The 18,344-nt window shown below is 49.4% G+C and overlaps 1 long non-coding RNA gene across 1 annotated transcript in view; it reads left to right on the top strand.

Annotated features, from left to right (window-relative positions):
* Positions 1 to 18,344, top strand: part of LOC309639059 — a 149,442-nt gene that overhangs the window by 36,404 nt on the left and 94,694 nt on the right. The window lies entirely within an intron of this gene.

Raw genomic sequence — 18,344 nt, 5'->3', positions numbered from 1 at the left:
GCCTCACTCATGTTCCCAAGCCTTAGGGTTCCACTATCAAACCTCAATCATGTTGCCAGGTCACAGGGTTCAACCATCAAACCTCAGTCATGTTCCCAGTAAACAGGGCTCCAGAATCAAACCAATGTCATGTTCCCACGACACAGGGTTTGAGTATCAGGCCTCAGTCAGGTTCCCCGTGCACAGGGTTCCACAATCAAACCTCAGTCATGTTGCCAGTCCACAGGTTTCTGCCATCAAACCTCAGTCAAGTTCCCAGGCCACAGGGTTCCACAATCAAGCCTCAGTCATTTTGCCAGGCCAGAGTGTTCCACCATCAAACCTCAGTCATGATCCCAGGCCCCATGTTTCCACAATGAAACCTCACTCATTTTCCCAGGCCAAAGTTTTCCAGAATCAAACCTCAGTCATATTCCCAGGACACATGGTTCCAGAACCAAACCTGAGTCACGTTCGCAGGCCACAGGTTTCAACAATCAAACCTCAGTCATGTTCCCAGGACACAGGTGTCCAGAATCAAACCTCAGTCATGTTCGCAGGGAACAGGCTTCCAGAAACAAACCTCAGTCATGTTCCCAGACCCCAGGGTTCCAGAATCAAACCTCAGTCTTGTTCCCAGGACACAGGGTTCCAGAATCAACGCGATATCATGTTCCCTGGCCACAGTCTTCCACAATCAAACCTCAGTCATGTTGCCAGTCCACAGGTTTCCACCATCAAACCTCAGACATGTTCCCAGGCCATAGAGTTCCAGAATCAAACCGTTCTCATGTTCCCAGGCCACAGGGTTCCAGAATCCACCGAAGTCATGTTCCCAGGACACAGGGTTCCAGAATCAATCCTCCGTTATGTTCCCAGGCTACAGGGTTCCAGAATAAAACCTCAGTCATGTTCCCAGTCCACAGGGTTCCAGAATCAAGGCTCAGTCAGGTTCCCGGGGCACAGTATTCCACAATCTAAACAGATGTCATGTTCCCAGGTCTCAGGGTTCCAGAATCAACCGTTCTCATGTTCCCAGGCTACAGGATTCCAGAATAAAACCTCAGTCATATTCCCAGTCCACAGGGTTCCAGAACCAAGGCTCAGTCAGGTTTCCGGGGAAAGTATTCCACAATCTAAACAGATGTCATGTTCCCAGGCCACAGGTTTCCAGAATCACGCCTCAGTCATATTCCCAGGCCACATGGATCCAGAATCAAAGTTCAGTCATGTTGCCAGGCCATAGGGTACCACCATCAAACCTCAGTCATATTCCCAGGCCACAGGTCTCCAGAATCAAACCGATTTCATGTTCCCAGGCAAGAGGGTACCAGAATCGAAACCGATGTCATGTTCCCAGGCCACAGGATTCCACACTCTAACATCAGTCATCTTCCCAAGCCAATGGTTTCCAGAATCAAAGCTCAATCATATTCCCAGGCCACATGGTTCCAGAATCACACCTCAGTCATGTTCCCAGGGCACAGCGTTCTAGAATGAAACCTCAGTCATGTTCACTGGACACAGGTTTCATGAATAAAATCCCAGTCATGTTCCCAGGCCACAGGGTTCCACGATTAAACCTCAGTCATCTTCGCAGGCCAGAGGGTTCCACAATCAAACCTAAGTCATCTTGCCAAGACACAGGGTTCCACCGTCAAACGTCAGTCATCTTGCCAGGCCACAGGGTTCCACCATCAAGCCTCACTCATGTTCCCAAGCCTGAGGTTTCCACTATCAAACCTCAATCATGTTGCCAGGTCACAGTGTTCAACCATCAAACCTCAGTCATGTTCCCAGGACACAGGTGTCCAGAATCAAACCTCAGTCATGTTCCAAGGGAACAGGCTCCAGAAACAAACCTCAGTCATGTTCCCAGACCACAGGGTTCCAGAATCAACCCGATATCATATTCCCTGGCCACGGTCTTCCAGAATCAAACCTCAGTCATGTTGCCAGGCCACAGGTTTCCACCATCAAACCTCAGACATGTTCCCAGGCCACAAGGTTCCAGAATCAAACCGTTCTCATGTTCCCACGCTTCAGGGTTCCAGTATCCACCGATGTCAAGTTCCCAGGCCAAAGGGTTCCAAAATCAATCCTCCGTTACGTTCCCAGGCTACAGGGTTTGAGAATAAAACCTCAGTCATATTCCCAGTCCACAGGGTTCCAGAACCAAGGCTCAGTCAGGTTCTCGGGGCACAGTATTCCACAATGTAAACATATGTCATGTTCCCAGGCCACAGGGATCCAGAATCAAACTTCAGTCATGTTCCCAGGACACAGGGTTCGAGAATAAAAGCTCAGTCATGTTCCCTGGACACAGGTTTCAAAAATAAAACCCCAGGCATGTTCCCAGGCTACAGGGTTCCAGAATCAAGCCTCCCTCATACTCCAAGGCCACAGGGTTCCACAATTAAAGCTCAGTCATATTCCCAGGCCAGAGGGTTCCACAATCAAACCTAAGTCATCTTGCCAAGCCACAGGGTTCCACCATCAAACCTGTCATGTTCCCAGGCCAGAGTATTCCACAATCAAACCTAAGTCATCTTGCCAAGCCACAGGCTTCAACCGTCAAAGCTCAGTCATGTTTCCAGGCCACAGGTTTCCACCATCAAGCCTCACTCATGTTCCCAAGCCTTAGGGTTCCACTATCAAACCTCAATCATGTTGCCAGGTCACAGGGTTCAACCATCAAACCTCAGTCATGTTCCCAGTAAACAGGGCTCCAGAATCAAACCAATGTCATGTTCCCACGACACAGGGTTTGAGTATCAGGCCTCAGTCAGGTTCCCCGTGCACAGGGTTCCACAATCAAACCTCAGTCATGTTGCCAGTCCACAGGTTTCTGCCATCAAACCTCAGTCAAGTTCCCAGGCCACAGGGTTCCACAATCAAGCCTCAGTCATTTTGCCAGGCCAGAGTGTTCCACCATCAAACCTCAGTCATGATCCCAGGCCCCATGTTTCCACAATGAAACCTCACTCATTTTCCCAGGCCAAAGTTTTCCAGAATCAAACCTCAGTCATATTCCCAGGACACATGGTTCCAGAACCAAACCTGAGTCACGTTCGCAGGCCACAGGTTTCAACAATCAAACCTCAGTCATGTTCCCAGGACACAGGTGTCCAGAATCAAACCTCAGTCATGTTCGCAGGGAACAGGCTTCCAGAAACAAACCTCAGTCATGTTCCCAGACCCCAGGGTTCCAGAATCAAACCTCAGTCTTGTTCCCAGGACACAGGGTTCCAGAATCAACGCGATATCATGTTCCCTGGCCACAGTCTTCCACAATCAAACCTCAGTCATGTTGCCAGTCCACAGGTTTCCACCATCAAACCTCAGACATGTTCCCAGGCCATAGAGTTCCAGAATCAAACCGTTCTCATGTTCCCAGGCCACAGGGTTCCAGAATCCACCGAAGTCATGTTCCCAGGACACAAGGTTCCAGAATCAATCCTCCGTTACGTTCCCAGGCTACAGGGTTCCAGAATAAAACCTCATTCATTTTCCCAGTCCACAGGGTTCCAGAACCAAGGCTCAGTCAGGTTCCCGGGACACAGTATTCCACAATCTAAACAGATGTCATGTTCCCAGGACTCAGGGTTCCAGAATCCACCGATGTCATGTTCCCAGGCCACAGGGTTCCAGAATCAATCCTCAGTTATGTTCCCAGGCTACAGGGTTCCAGAATAAAACCTCAGTTAGGTTCCCAGTCCACAGGGTTCCAGAACCAAGCCTCAGTCAGGTTCCCGGGGCACAGTATTCCACAATCTAAACATATGTCATGTTCGTAGGCCACAGTTTTCCAGAATCACGCCTCAGTCATTTTCCCAGGCCACAGGGATCCAGAATCAAACTTCAGTCATGTTCCCAGGACACAGGATTCGAGAATAAAATCTCAGTCATGTTCCCTGGATACAGGTTTCAAAAATAAAACCCCAGCCATGTTCCCAGGGCACAGGGTTCCAGAAACAAGCCTCACTCATACTCCAAGGCCACAGGGTTCCACAATTAAAGCTCAGTCATATTCCTAGGCCAGAGGGTTCCACAATCAAACCTAAGTCCTCTTGCAAGACCACAGGTTTCCACCATCAAACCGATTTCATGTTCCCAGGCAACAGGGTACCAGAATCCAAACCGATGTCATGTTCCCAGGACACAGAATTCCACACTCTAACATCAGTCATCTTCCCAGGCCAATGGTTTCCAGAATCAAACCTCAGTCATATTCCCAGGCCACATGGTTCCAGAATCAAACCTCAGTCGTGTTCCCAGGACACAGGGTTCCAGAATCAAACCTCAGTCATGTTCCCTGGACACAGGTTTCAGAAATAAAATCCCAGTCATGTTCCCAGGCCCCAGGGTTCCACAATTAAACCTCAGTCATATTCCCAGGCCAGAGGGTTCCACAATCAAACCTAAGTCATCTTGCCAAGCCACAGGATTCCATCATCAAACCTGTCATGTTCCCAGGCCAGAGTGTTCCACAATCAAACCTAAGTCATCTTGCCAAGCCACAGGCTTCAACCGTCAAACCTCAGTCATGTTTCCAGGCCACAGGGTTCCACCATCAAGCCTCACTCATGTTCCCAAGCCTGAGGGTTCCACTATCAAACCTCAATCATGTTGCCAGGTCACAGGGTTCAACCATCAAACCTCAGTCATGTTCCCAGTAAACAGGGCTCCAGAATCAAACCAATGTCATGTTCCCACGACACAGGGTTTGAGTATCAGGCCTCAGTCAGGTTCCCCGTGCACAGGGTTCCACAATCAAACTTCAGTCATGTTGCCAGTCCACAGGTTTCTGCCATCAAACCTCATTCAAGTTGCCAGGCCACAGGGTTCAAGAATGAAGCGTCAGTCATTTTGCCAGGCCATAGTCTTCCACCATCAAACGTCAGTCATGATCCCAGGCCACATGTTTCCACAATGAAACCTCAGTCATTTTCCCAGGCCAAAGGTTTACAGAATCAAACCTCAGTTATATTCCCAGGACACATGGTTCCAGAACCAAACCTGAGCCATGTTCGCAGGACACAGGTTTCAACAATCAAACCTCAGTCATGTTCCCAGGACACAGGTGTCCAGAATCAAACCTCAGTCATGTTCCCAGGGAACAGGTTTCCAGAAAGAAACCTCAGTCATGTTCCCAGAACACAGGGTTCCAGAATCAAACCTCAGTCGTGTTCCCTGCCACAGGTTTCCAGAATCAACCCGATATCATGTTCCCTGGCCACACTCTTCCAGAATCAAACCGTAGTCATGTTGCCAGGCCACAGGTTTCCACCATCAAACCTCAGACATGTTCCCAGGCCACAGGGTTCCAGAATCAAACCGTTCTCATGTTCCCAGGCCACAGGGTTCCAGAATCCAACGATATCATGTTCCCAGGACACAGGGTTCCAGAATCAATCCTCAGTTATGTTACCAGGCTACAGGATTCCGGAATAAAACCTCAGTCATGTTCCCAGTCCACAGGGTTCCAGAACCAAGGCTCAGTCAGGTTCCCGGGGCACAGTATTCCACAATCTAAACAGATGTCATGTTCCCAGGCCACAGTTTCCCAGAATCACGCCTCAGTCATGTTCCCAGGAAACGGGGATCAAGAATCAAACTTCAGTCATGTTCCCAGGCCACAGGGATCCAGAATCAAACCTCAGTCATGTTGCCAGGCCATAGGGTACCACCATCAAACCTCACTCATATTCCCACACCACAGGTTTCCACAATCAAACCGATTCATGTTCCCAGGCAACAGGGTACCAGAATCCAAAACGATGTCATGTTCTCAGGCCACAGGATTCCACACTCTAACATCAGTCATGTTCCCAGGGCAATGGTTTCCAGAATCAAACCTCAGTCATACTCCCAGGCCACTTGGTTCCAGAATCAAACCTCAGTCATGTTCCCAGGACACAGGGTTCCAGAATAAAACCTCAGTCATGTTCCCAGGACACAGGTTTCAGAAATAAAATCCCAGTCATGTTCCCAGGCCACAGGGTTCCACAATTAAACCTCAGTCATATTCCCAGGCCGGAGGGTTCCACAATCAAACCTCAGTCCTGTAGCCAGGCCACGGTTCAACCATCAAGCTTCAGTAATGTTCCCAGGCCAGACTGTTCCACAATCAAACCTAAGTTATCTTGCCAAGCCTCAGGGTTCCACCATCAAACATCAGTCCCGTTGCCAGGCCACAGGTTTCCACCATCAAGCCTCACTCAGGTTCCCAAGCCTGAGGGTTCCACTATCAAACCTCAATCATGTTGCCAGGCCACCGGTTTCAACCTTCAAACCTCAGTCATGTTCCCAGTAAACAGGGCTCCAGAATCAAACCAATGTCCTGTTCCCCGGCCACGGGGTTCCAGTATCAGGCCTCAGTCATGGTCCCAGTGCACAGGGTTCCACAATCAAACCTCAGTCATGTTGCCAGTCCACAGGTTTCTGCCATCCAACCTCAGTCAAGTTGCCATGCCACAGGGTTCCAGAATCAAGCCTCAGTCATTTTGTCAGGCCATAGTGTTCCACCATCAAACCTCAGTCATGATCCCAGGCCACATGTTTTCACAATGAAACCTCAGTCATTTTCCCAGGCCAAAGGTTTCCATAATCAAACCTCAGTCATATTCCCAGGACACATGGTTCCAGAACCAAACCTGAGTCATGTTCTCAGGGCACAGGTTTCAACAATCAAACGTCAGTCATGTTCCCAGTAAACAGTGCTCCAGAATCAAACCAATGTCATGTTCCCACCCCACGGGGTTCCAGTGTGAGGCCTCAGGCATATTCCCCTTGCACAGGGTTCCACACTCAAACCTCAGTCATGTTGCCAGGTCACAGGATTCCACCATCAAACCTCAGACATGTTCCCAGTCCACAGGGTTCCAGAATCAATCTTCAGTTATGTTCCCAGGCTACAGGGTTCCAGAACCAAGGCTCAGTCAGGTTCCCGGGGCACAGTATTCCACAATCTAAACAGATGTCATGTTCCCAGGCCACAGGGATCCAGAATCCACCCATGTCAAGTTCCCAGGCCACAGGGTTCCAGAATCAATCCTCAGTCATGTTGCCAGGCCATAGTGTACCACCATCAAACCTCAGTCATATTCCCAGGCCACAGGTTTCCACATTCAAACCGATTTCATGTTCCCAGGCAACAGGGTACCAGAATCCAAAACGATGTCATGTTCCCAGGCCACAGGATTCCACAATCTAACAACAGTCATGTACCCAGGCCAATGGTTTCCACAATCAAACCTCAGTCATACTCCCAGGCCACTTGGTTCCAGAATCAAACCTCAGTCATGTTCCCAGGACACAGGGCTCTAGAATAAAACCTCAGTCATGGTCCCAGTCCACAGGGGTCCAGAACCATGGCTCAGTCAGGTTGCCGGGGCACAGTATTCCACAATATAAACAAATGTCATGTTCCCAGGCCTCAGGGTTCCAGAATCAACCGAATAGCATGTTCCCTGACCACAGTCTTTCAGAATCAAACCTCAGTCATGTTGCCAGGCCACAGGTTTCCACCATCAAACCTCAGACATGTTTCCAGGCCACAGGGTTCCAGAATCAAACCGTTCTCATGTTCCCAGGCCACAGGAATCCAGAATCAAACTTCAGTCATGTTCCCAGGACACAGGGTTCGAGAATAAAACCTCAGTCATGTTCCCTGGACACAGGTTTCAAAAATGAAACACCAGGCATGTTCCCAGGCCACAGGGTTCCAGAATCAATCCTCACTCATACTCCAAGGCCACAGGGTTCCACAATTAAAGCTCAGTCATATTCCCAGGCCAGAGTGTTCCACAATCAAACCTAAGTCCTCTTGCCAGGCCACAGGATTCCACCATCAAACCTCAGTCATGTTCCCAGGCCACAGGGATCCAGAATCAAACTTCAGTCATGTTGCGAGGCCATAGGGTACCACCATCAAACCTCAGTCATATTCCCAGACCACAGGTTTCCACCATCAAACCGATGTCATGTTCCCAGGCAACAGGGTACCAGAATCCAAACCGATGTCATGTTCCCAGGCCACAGGATTCCACACTGTAATATCAGTCATCTTCCCAGGCCAATGGTTTCCAGATTCAAACCTCAGTCATATTCCCAGGCCACAGGTTTCCGCATTCAAACCGATTTCATGTTCCCAGGCAACAGGGTACCACAATCCAAAGCGATGTCATGTTCCCAGGCCACAGGATTCCACAATCTAACAACAGTCATGTACCCAGGCCAATGGTTTCCACAATCAAACCTCAGTAATACTCCCAGGCCACTTGGTTCCAGAATCAAACCTCAGTCATGTTCCCAGGACACAGGGCTCTAGAATAAAACCTCAGTCATGGTCCCAGTCCAAAGGGGTCCAGAACCATGGCTCAGTCAGGTTCCCGGGGCACAGTATTCCACAATATAAACAAATGTCATGTTCCCAGGCCTCAGGGTTCCAGAATCAACCGAATAGCATGTTCCCTGACCACAGTCTTTCAGAATCAAACCTCAGTCATGTTGCCAGGCCACAGGTTTCCTCCATCAAACCTCAGACATGTTTCCAGGCCACAGAGTTCCAGAATCAAACCGTTCTCATGTTCCCAGGCCACAGGGATCCAGAATCAAACTTCAGTCATGTTCCCAGGACACAGGGTTCGAGAATAAAACCTCAGTCATGTTCCCTGGACACAGGTTTCAAAAATAAAACCCCAGGCATGTTCCCAGGCCACAGGGTTCCAGAATCAAGCCTCACTCATACTCCAAGGCCACAGGGTTCCACAATTAAAGCTCAGTCATATTCCCAGGCCAGAGTGTTCCACAATCAAACCTAAGTCCTCTTGCCAGGCCACAGGATTCCACCATCAAACCTCAGTCATGTTCCCAGGCCACAGGCATCCAGAATCAAACCTCAGTCATGTTGCCAGGCCATAGGGTACCACCATCAAACCTCAGTCATATTCCCAGACCACAGGTTTCCACCATCAAACCGATGTCATGTTCCCAGGCAACAGGGTACCAGAATCCAAACCGATGTCATGTTCCCAGGCCACAGGATTCCACACTGTAATATCAGTCATCTTCCCAGGCCAATGGTTTCCAGATTCAAACCTCAGTCATATTCCCAGGCCACATGGTTACAGAATCAAACCTCAGTCGTGTTCCTAGGACACAGAGTTCCAGAATAAAACCTCAGTCATGTTCCCTGGACACAGGTTTCAGAAATAAAATCCCACTCATGTTCCCAGGCCACAGGGTTCCACAATTAAACCTCTGTCATATTCCCAGGCCAGAGGGTTCCACAATCAAACCTCCGTCCTGTTGCCAGGCCACAGGGTTCCACCATCAAGCCTCACTCATGTTCCCAAGACTGAGGGTTCCACTATGAATCGTCAATCATGTTGCCAGGCCAAAGGTTTCAACCATCAAACCTCAGTCATGTTCCCAGTAAACAGGGCTCCAGAATCAAACCAATGTCATGTTCCCACGACACAGGGTTTGAGTATCAGGCCTCAGTCAGGTTCCCCGTGCACAGGGTTCCACAATCAAACTTCAGTCATGTTGCCAGTCCACAGGTTTCTGCCATCAAACCTCAGTCAAGTTGCCAGGCCACAGGGTTCCAGAATGAAGCCTCAGTCATTTTGCCAGGCCATAGTCTTCCACCATCAAACCTCAGTCATGATCCCAGGCCACATGTTTCCACAATGAAACCTCAGTCATTTTCCCAGGCCAAAGGTTTACAGAATCAAACCTCAGTTATATTCCCAGGACACATGGTTCCAGAAACAAACCTGAGTCACTTTCGCAGGACACAGGTTTCAACAATCAAACCTCAGTCATGTTCCCAGGACACAGGTGTCCAGAATCAAACCTCAGTCATGTTCCCAGGGAACAGGTTTCCAGAAAGAAACCTCAGTCATGTTCCCAGACCACAGGGTTCCAGAATCAAACCTCAGTCGTGTTCCCTGCACACAGGTTTCCAGAATCAACCCGATATCAGGTTCCCTGGCCACACTCTTCCAGAATCATACCGTAGTCATGTTGCCAGGCCACAGGTTTCCACCATCAAACCTCAGACATGTTCCCAGGCCACAGGGTTCCAGAATCAAACCGTTCTCATGTTCCCAGGCCACAGGGTTCCAGAATCCACCGGTATCATGTTCCCAGGACACAGGGTTCCAGAATCAATCCTCAGTTATGTTACCAGGCTACAGGATTCCAGAATAAAACCTCAGTCATGTTCCCAGTCCACAGGGTTCCAGAACCAAGGCTCAGTCAGGTTCCCGGGGCACAGTATTCCACAATCTAAACAGATGTCATGTTCCCAGGCCACAGTTTCCCAGAATCACGCCTCAGTCATGTTCCCAGGAAACGGGGATCAACAATCAAACTTCAGTCATGTTCCCAGGCCACAGGGATCCAGAATCAAACCTCAGTCATGTTGCCAGGCCATAGGGTACCACCATCAAACCTCACTCATATTCCCACACCACAGGTTTCCACAATCAAACCGATTCATGTTCCCAGGCAACAGGGTACCAGAATCCAAAACGATGTCATGTTCTCAGGCCACAGGATTCCACACTCTAACATCAGTCATGTTCCCAGGGCAATGGTTTCCAGAATCAAACCTCAGTCATACTCCCAGGCCACTTGGTTCCAGAATCAAACCTCAGTCATGTTCCCTGGACACAGGTTTCAGAAATAAAATCCCAGTCATGTTCCCAGGCCACAGGGTTCCAGAATTAAACCTCAGTCATATTCCCAGGCCGGAGGGTTCCACAATCAAACCTCAGTCCTGTAGCCAGGCCACGGTTCAACCATCAAGCTTCAGTAATGTTCCCAGGCCAGACTGTTCCACAATCAAACCTAAGTTATCTTGCCAAGCCTCAGGGTTCCACCATCGAACATCAGTCCCGTTGCCAGGCCACAGGGTTCCACCATCAAGCCTCACTCAGGTTCCCAAGCCTGAGGGTTCCACTATCAAACCTCAATCATGTTGCCAGGCCACCGGTTTCAACCTTCAAACCTCAGTCATGTTCCCAGTAAACAGGGCTCCAGAATCAAACCAATGTCCTGTTCCCCGGCCACGGGGTTCCAGTATCAGGCCTCAGACTTTTTCCCCGTGCACAGGGTTCCACAATCAAACCTCAGTCATGTTGCCAGTCCACAGGTTTCTGCCATCAAACCTCAGTCAAGTTGCCATGCCAGAGGGTTCCAGAATCAAGCCTCAGTCATTTTGCCAGGCCATAGTGTTCCACCATCAAACCTCAGTCATGATCCCAGGCCACATGTTTCCACAATGAAACCTCAGTCATTTTCCCAGGCCAAATGTTTCCAGAATCAAACCTCAGTCATATTCCCAGGACACATGGTTCCAGAACCAAACCTGAGTCATGTTCTCAGGGCACAGGTTTCAACAATCAAACGTCAGTCATGTTCCCAGTAAACAGTGCTCCAGAATCAAACCAATGTCATGTTCCAACGCCACGGGGTTCCAGTGTGAGGCCTCAGTCATATTCCCCGTGCACAGGGTTCCACAATCAAACCTCAGTCATGTTGCCAGGTCACAGGCTTCCACCATCAAACCTCAGACATGTTCCCAGTCCACAAGGTTCCAGAATCAATCTTCAGTTATGTTCCCAGGCTACAGGGTTCCAGAATAAAACCTCAGTCATGTTCCCAGTCCACAGGGTTCCAGAACCAAGGCTCAGTCAGGTTCCCGGGGCTCAGTATTCCACAATCTAAACAGATGTCATGTTCCCAGGCCACAGGGATCCAGAATCCACCCATGTCATGTTCCCAGGCCACAGGGTTCCAGAATCAATCCTCAGTCATGTTGCCAGGGCATAGGGTACCACCATCAAACCTCAGTCATATTCCCAGGCCACAGGTTTCCACAATCAAATCGATTTCATGTTCCCAGGCAACAGGGTACCAGAATCCAAAACGATGTCTTGTTCCCAGGCCACAGGATTCCACAATCTAACAACAGTCATGTACCCAGGCCAATGGTTTCCACAATCAAACCTCAGTCATACTCCCAGGCCACTTGGTTCCAGAATCAAACCTCAGTCATGTTTCCAGGACACAGGGCTCCAGAATAAAACCTCAGTCATGTTCCCAGTCCACAGGGGTCTAGAAGCATGGCTCAGTCAGGATCCCGGGGCACAGTATTCCACAATATTAACAGATGTCATGTTCCCAGGCCTCAGGGTTCCAGAATCAACCCAATAGCATGTTCCCTGACCACAGTCTTTCAGAATCAAACCTCAGTCATGTTGCCAGGCAACAGGTTTCCACCATCAAACCTCAGACATGTTTCCAGGCCACAGGGTTCCAGAATCAAACCGTTCTCATGTTCCCAGGCCACAGGGATCCAGAATCAATCTTCAGTCATGTTCCCAGGACACAGGGTTCGAGAATAAAACCTCAGTCATGTTCCCTGGACACAGGTTTCAAAAATAAAACCCCAGGCATGTTCCCAGGCCACAGGGTTCCAGAATCAAGCCTCACTCATACTCCAAGGCCACAGGGTTCCACAATTAAAGCTCAGTCATATTCCCAGGCCAGAGGGTTCCACAATCAAACCTAAGTCCTCTTGCCAGGCCACAGGATTCCACCATCAAACCTCACTCATATTCCCAGACCACAGGTTTCCACCATCAAACCGATGTCATGTTCCCAGGCAACAGGATTCCACACTGTAACATCAGTCATCTTCCCAGGCCAATGGTTTCCAGATTCAAACCTCAGTCATATTCCCAGGCCACATGGTTACAGAATCAAACCTCAGTCGTGTTCCTAGGACACAGAGTTCCAGAATAAAACCTCAGTCATGTTCCCTGGACACAGGTTTCAGAAATAAAATCCCACTCATGTTCCCAGGCCACAGGGTTCCACAATTAAACCTCAGTCATATTCCCAGGCCAGAGGGTTCCACAATCAAACCTCCGTCCTGTTGCCAGGCCACAGGGTTCCACCATCAAGCCTCACTCATGTTCCCAAGACTGAGGGTTCCACTATGAATCGTCAATCATGTTGCCAGGCCAAAGGTTTCAACCATCAAACCTCAGGCATGTTCCCAGTAAACAGGGCTCCAGAATCAACCCAATGTCATGTTCCCACGCCACGGAGTTCCAGTATCAGGCCTCAGTCATATTCCCCGTGCACAGGGTTCCACAGTCAAACCTCAGTCATGTTGCCAGTCCACAGGTTTCTACCATCCAACCTCAGTCAATTTGCCATGCCAGAGGGTTCCAGAATCAAGCCTCAGTCATTTTGCCAGGCCATAGTGTTCCACCATCCAACCTCAGTCATGATCCCAGGCCACATGTTTCCACAATGAAACCTCAGTCATTTTCCCAGGCCAAATGTTTCCAGAATCAAACCTCAGTCATATTCCCAGGACACATGGTTCCAGAATCAAACCTGAGTCATGTTCACAGCCCACAGATTTCAACAATCAAACTTCAGTCATGTTCCCAGGACACAGGTGTCCAGAATCAAACCTCAGTCATGTTCCCAGGGAACAGGCTTCCAGAAACAAACCTCAGTCATGTGCCCAGACCACAGGGTTCCAGAATCAACCCGATATCATGTTCCCTGGCCACAGTCTTCCAGAATAAAACCTCAGCCATGTTGCCAGGCCACAGTTTTCCACCATCAAACCTCAGTCATGTTCCCAGGCCACAGGGATCCAGAATCAAACTTCAGGCATGTTGCCAGGCAATAGGGTACCACCATCAAACCTCAGTCATATTCCCAGACCACAGGTTTCCACCATCAAACCGATTTCATGTTCCCAGGCAACAGGGTACCAGAATCCAAACCGATGTCATATTCCCAGGCCACAGGATTCCACACTGTAACATCAGTCATCTTCCCAGGCCAATGGTTTCCAGAATCAAACCTCAGTCATATTCCCAGGCCACATGGTTCCAGAATCAAACCTCAGTCGTGTTCCCAGGACACAGGGTTCCAGAATCAAAACTCAGTCATGTTCCCTGGACACAGGTTTCAGAAATAAAATCCCAGTCATGTTCCCAGGCCACAGGGCTCCACAATTAAACTTCAGTCATATTCCCAGGCCAGAGGGTTCCACAATCAAACCTAAGTCATCTTGCCAAGCCACAGGGTTCCACCATCAAACCTGTCATGTTCCCAGGCCAGAGTGTTCCACAATCAAACCTAAGTCATCTTGCCAACCCACAGGCTTCAACCGTCAAACCTCAGTCATGTTTCCAGGCCATAGGGTTCCACCATCAAGCCTCATTCATGTTCCCAAGCCTTAGGGTTCCACTATCAAACCTCAATCATGTTGCCAGGTCACAGGGTTCAACCATCAAACCTCAGTCATGTTCCCAGTAAACAGGGCTCCAGAATCAAACAAATGTCATGTTCCCACGACACAGGGTTTGAGTATCAGGCCTCAGTCAGGTTCCCCGTGCACAGGGTTCCACAATCAAACCTCAGTCATGTTGCCAGTCCACATGTTTCTGCCATCAAACCTCAGTCAAGTTCCCAGGCCACAGGGTCCACAATCAAGCCTCAGTCATTTTGCCAGGCCAGAGTGTTCCACCATCAAACCTCCGTCATGATCCCAGGCCACATGTTTCCACAATGAAACCTCAGTCATTTTCCCAGGCCAAAGTTTTCCAGAATCAAACCTCAGTCATATTCCCAGGACACATGGTTCCAGAACCAAACCTGAGTCACGTTCGCAGGCCACAGGTTTCAACAATCAAACCTCAGTCATGTTCCCAGGACACAGGTGTCCAGAATCAAACCTCAGTCATGTTCCCAGGGAACAGGCTTCCAGAAACAAACCTCAGTCATGTTCCCAGACCACAGGGTTCCAAAATCAAACCTCAGTCTTGTTCCCAGGACACAGGGTTCCAGAATCAACCCGATATCATGTTCCCTGGCCACAGTCTTCCACAATCAAACCTCAGTCATGTTGCCAGGCCACAGGTTTCCACCATCAAACCTCAGACATGTTACCAGGCCATGGAGTTCCAGAATCAAACCGTTCTCATGTTCCCAGGCCACAGGGTTCCAGAATCCACCGAAGTCATGTTCCCAGGACACAGGGTTCCAGAATCAATCCTCCGTTACGTTCCCAGGCTACAGGGTTCCAGAATAAAACCTCAGTCATGTTCCCAGTCCACAGGGTTCCAGAATCAAGGCTCAGTCAGGCTCCCGGGGCACAGTATTCCACAATCTAAACAGATGTCATGTTCCCAGGCCTCAGGGTTCCAGAATCAAACCGTTCTCATGTTCCCAGGCTACAGGATTCCAGAATAAAACCTCAGTCATGTTCCCAGTCCACAGGGTTCCAGAACCAAGGCTCAGTCAGGTTCCCGGGGCTAAGTATTCCACAATCTAAACAGATGTCATGTTCCCAGGCCACAGTTTTCCAGAATCACGCCTCAGTCATGTTCCCAGGCCACAGGGTTCCAGAATCAATCCTCAGTCGTGTTCCCAGGACACAGGGTTCCAGAATAAAACCTCAGTCATGTTCCCTGGACACAGGTTTCAGAAATAAAATCCCAGTCATGTTCCCAGGACACAGGGTTCCACAATTAAACTTCAGTCATATTCCCAGGCCAGAGGGTTCCACAATCAAACCTAAGTCATCTTGCCAAGCCACAGGGTTCCACCATCAAACCTGTCATGTTCCCAGGCCAGAGTGTTCCACAATCAAACCTAAGTCATCTTGCCAAGCCACAGGCTTCAACCGTCAAACCTCAGTCATATTTCCAGGCCACAGGGTTCCAGAATCCACCGATATCATGTACCCAGGACACAGGGTTCCACAATCAATCCTCAGTTATGTTCCCAGGCTACAGGGTTCCAGAGTAAAACCTCAGTCAAGTTCTGAGTCCACAGGGGTCCAGAACCAACGCTCAGTCAGGTTCCCGGGGAACAGTATTCCACAATCTACACAGATGTCATGTTCCTAGGCCACAGTTTTCCAGAATCACGCCTCAGTCATGTTGCCAGGTCACAGGGATCCAGAATCAAACCGATATCATGTTCCCTGGCCACAGTCTTCCAGAATCAAACCTCAGTCATATTGCCAGGGCATAGGGTACGACCATCAAACCTCACTCATATTCTCAGGCCACAGGTTTCCACAATCAAACCGATTTCATGTTCCCAGGCAACAGGGTACCAGAATCCAAAACGATGTCATGTTCCCAGGCCACAGGATTCCACAATCTAACAACAGTCATGTTCCCAGGCCAATGGTTTCCAGACTCAAACCTCAGTCATACTCCCACGCCACTTGGTTCCAGAATCAAACCTCAGTCATGTTCCCAGGCCACAGGGATCCAGAATCAAACTTCAGTCATGTTGCGAGGCCATAGGGTACCACCATCAAACCTCAGTCATATTCCCAGACCACAGGTTTCCACCATCAAACCGATGTCATGTTCCCAGGCAACAGGGTACCAGAATCCAAACCGATGTCATGTTCCCAGGCCACAGGATTCCACACTGTAATATCAGTCATCTTCCCAGGCCAATGGTTTCCAGATTCAAACCTCAGTCATATTCCCAGGCCACATGGTTACAGAATCAAACCTCAGTCGTGTTCCTAGGACACAGAGTTCCAGAATAAAACCTCAGTCATGTTCCCTGGACACAGGTTTCAGAAATAAAATCCCACTCATGTTCCCAGGCCACAGGGTTCCACAATTAAACCTCAGTCATATTCCCAGGCCAGAGGGTTCCACAATCAAACCTCCGTCCTGTTGCCAGGCCACAGGGTTCCACCATCAAGCCTCACTCATGTTCCCAAGACTGAGGGTTCCACTATGAATCGTCAATCATGTTGCCAGGCCAAAGATTTCAACCATCAAACCTCAGTCATGTTCCCAGTAAACAGGGCTCCAGAATCAAACCAATGTCATGTTCCCACGACACAGGGTTTGAGTATCAGGCCTCAGTCAGGTTCCCCGTGCACAGGGTTCCACAATCAAACTTCAGTCATGTTGCCAGTCCACAGGTTTCTGCCATCAAACCTCAGTCAAGTTGCCAGGCCACAGGGTTCCAGAATGAAGCCTCAGTCATTTTGCCAGGCCATAGTCTTCCACCATCAAACCTCAGTCATGATCCCAGGCCACATGTTTCCACAATGAAACCTCAGTCATTTTCCCAGGCCAAAGGTTTACAGAATCAAACCTCAGTTATATTCCCAGGACACATGGTTCCAGAAACAAACCTGAGTCACTTTCGCAGGACACAGGTTTCAACAATCAAACCTCAGTCATGTTCCCAGGACACAGGTGTCCAGAATCAAACCTCAGTCATGTTCCCAGGGAACAGGTTTCCAGAAAGAAACCTCAGTCATGTTCCCAGAACACAGGGTTCCAGAATCAAACCTCAGTCGTGTTCCCTGCACACAGGTTTCCAGAATCAACCCGATATCAGGTTCCCTGGCCACACTCTTCCAGAATCATACCGTAGTCATGTTGCCAGGCCACAGGTTTCCACCATCAAACCTCAGACATGTTCCCAGGCCACAGGGTTCCAGAATCAAACCGTTCTCATGTTCCCAGGCCACAGGGTTCCAGAATCCACCGGTATCATGTTCCCAGGACACAGGGTTCCAGAATCAATCCTCAGTTATGTTACCAGGCTACAGGATTCCAGAATAAAACCTCAGTCATGTTCCCAGTCCACAGGGTTCCAGAACCAAGGCTCAGTCAGGTTCCCGGGGCACAGTATTCCACAATCTAAAGAGATGTCATATTCCCAGGCCACAGTTTCCCAGAATCACGCCTCAGTCATGTTCCCAGGAAACGGGGATCAAGAATCAAACTTCAGTCATGTTCCCAGGCCACAGGGATCCAGAATCAAACCTCAGTCATGTTGCCAGGCCATAGGGTACCACCATCAAACCTCACTCATATTCCCACACCACAGGTTTCCACAATCAAACCGATTCATGTTCCCAGGCAACAGGGTACCAGAATCCAAAACGATGTCATGTTCTCAGGCCACAGGATTCCACACTCTAACATCAGTCATGTTCCCAGGGCAATGGTTTCCAGAATCAAACCTCAGTCATACTCCCAGGCCACTTGGTTCCAGAATCAAACCTCAGTCATGTTCCCTGGACACAGGTTTCAGAAATAAAATCCCAGTCATGTTCCCAGGCCACAGGGTTCCAGAATTAAACCTCAGTCATATTCCCAGGCCGGAGGGTTCCACAATCAAACCTCAGTCCTGTAGCGAGGCCACGGTTCAACCATCAAGCTTCAGTAATGTTCCCAGGCCAGACTGTTCCACAATCAAACCTAAGTTATCTTGCCAAGCCTCAGGGTTACACCGTCAAACATCAGTCCCGTTGCCAGGCCACAGGG

Source organism: Balaenoptera physalus (genome assembly GCF_965194825.1).
Source record: "Balaenoptera physalus genome assembly, chromosome: 12".
Lineage (NCBI taxonomy): Eukaryota > Metazoa > Chordata > Mammalia > Artiodactyla > Balaenopteridae > Balaenoptera > Balaenoptera physalus.
Note: the sequence above shows the minus strand (reverse complement) of the source record. Positions and strands in the feature narration are given on the sequence as shown.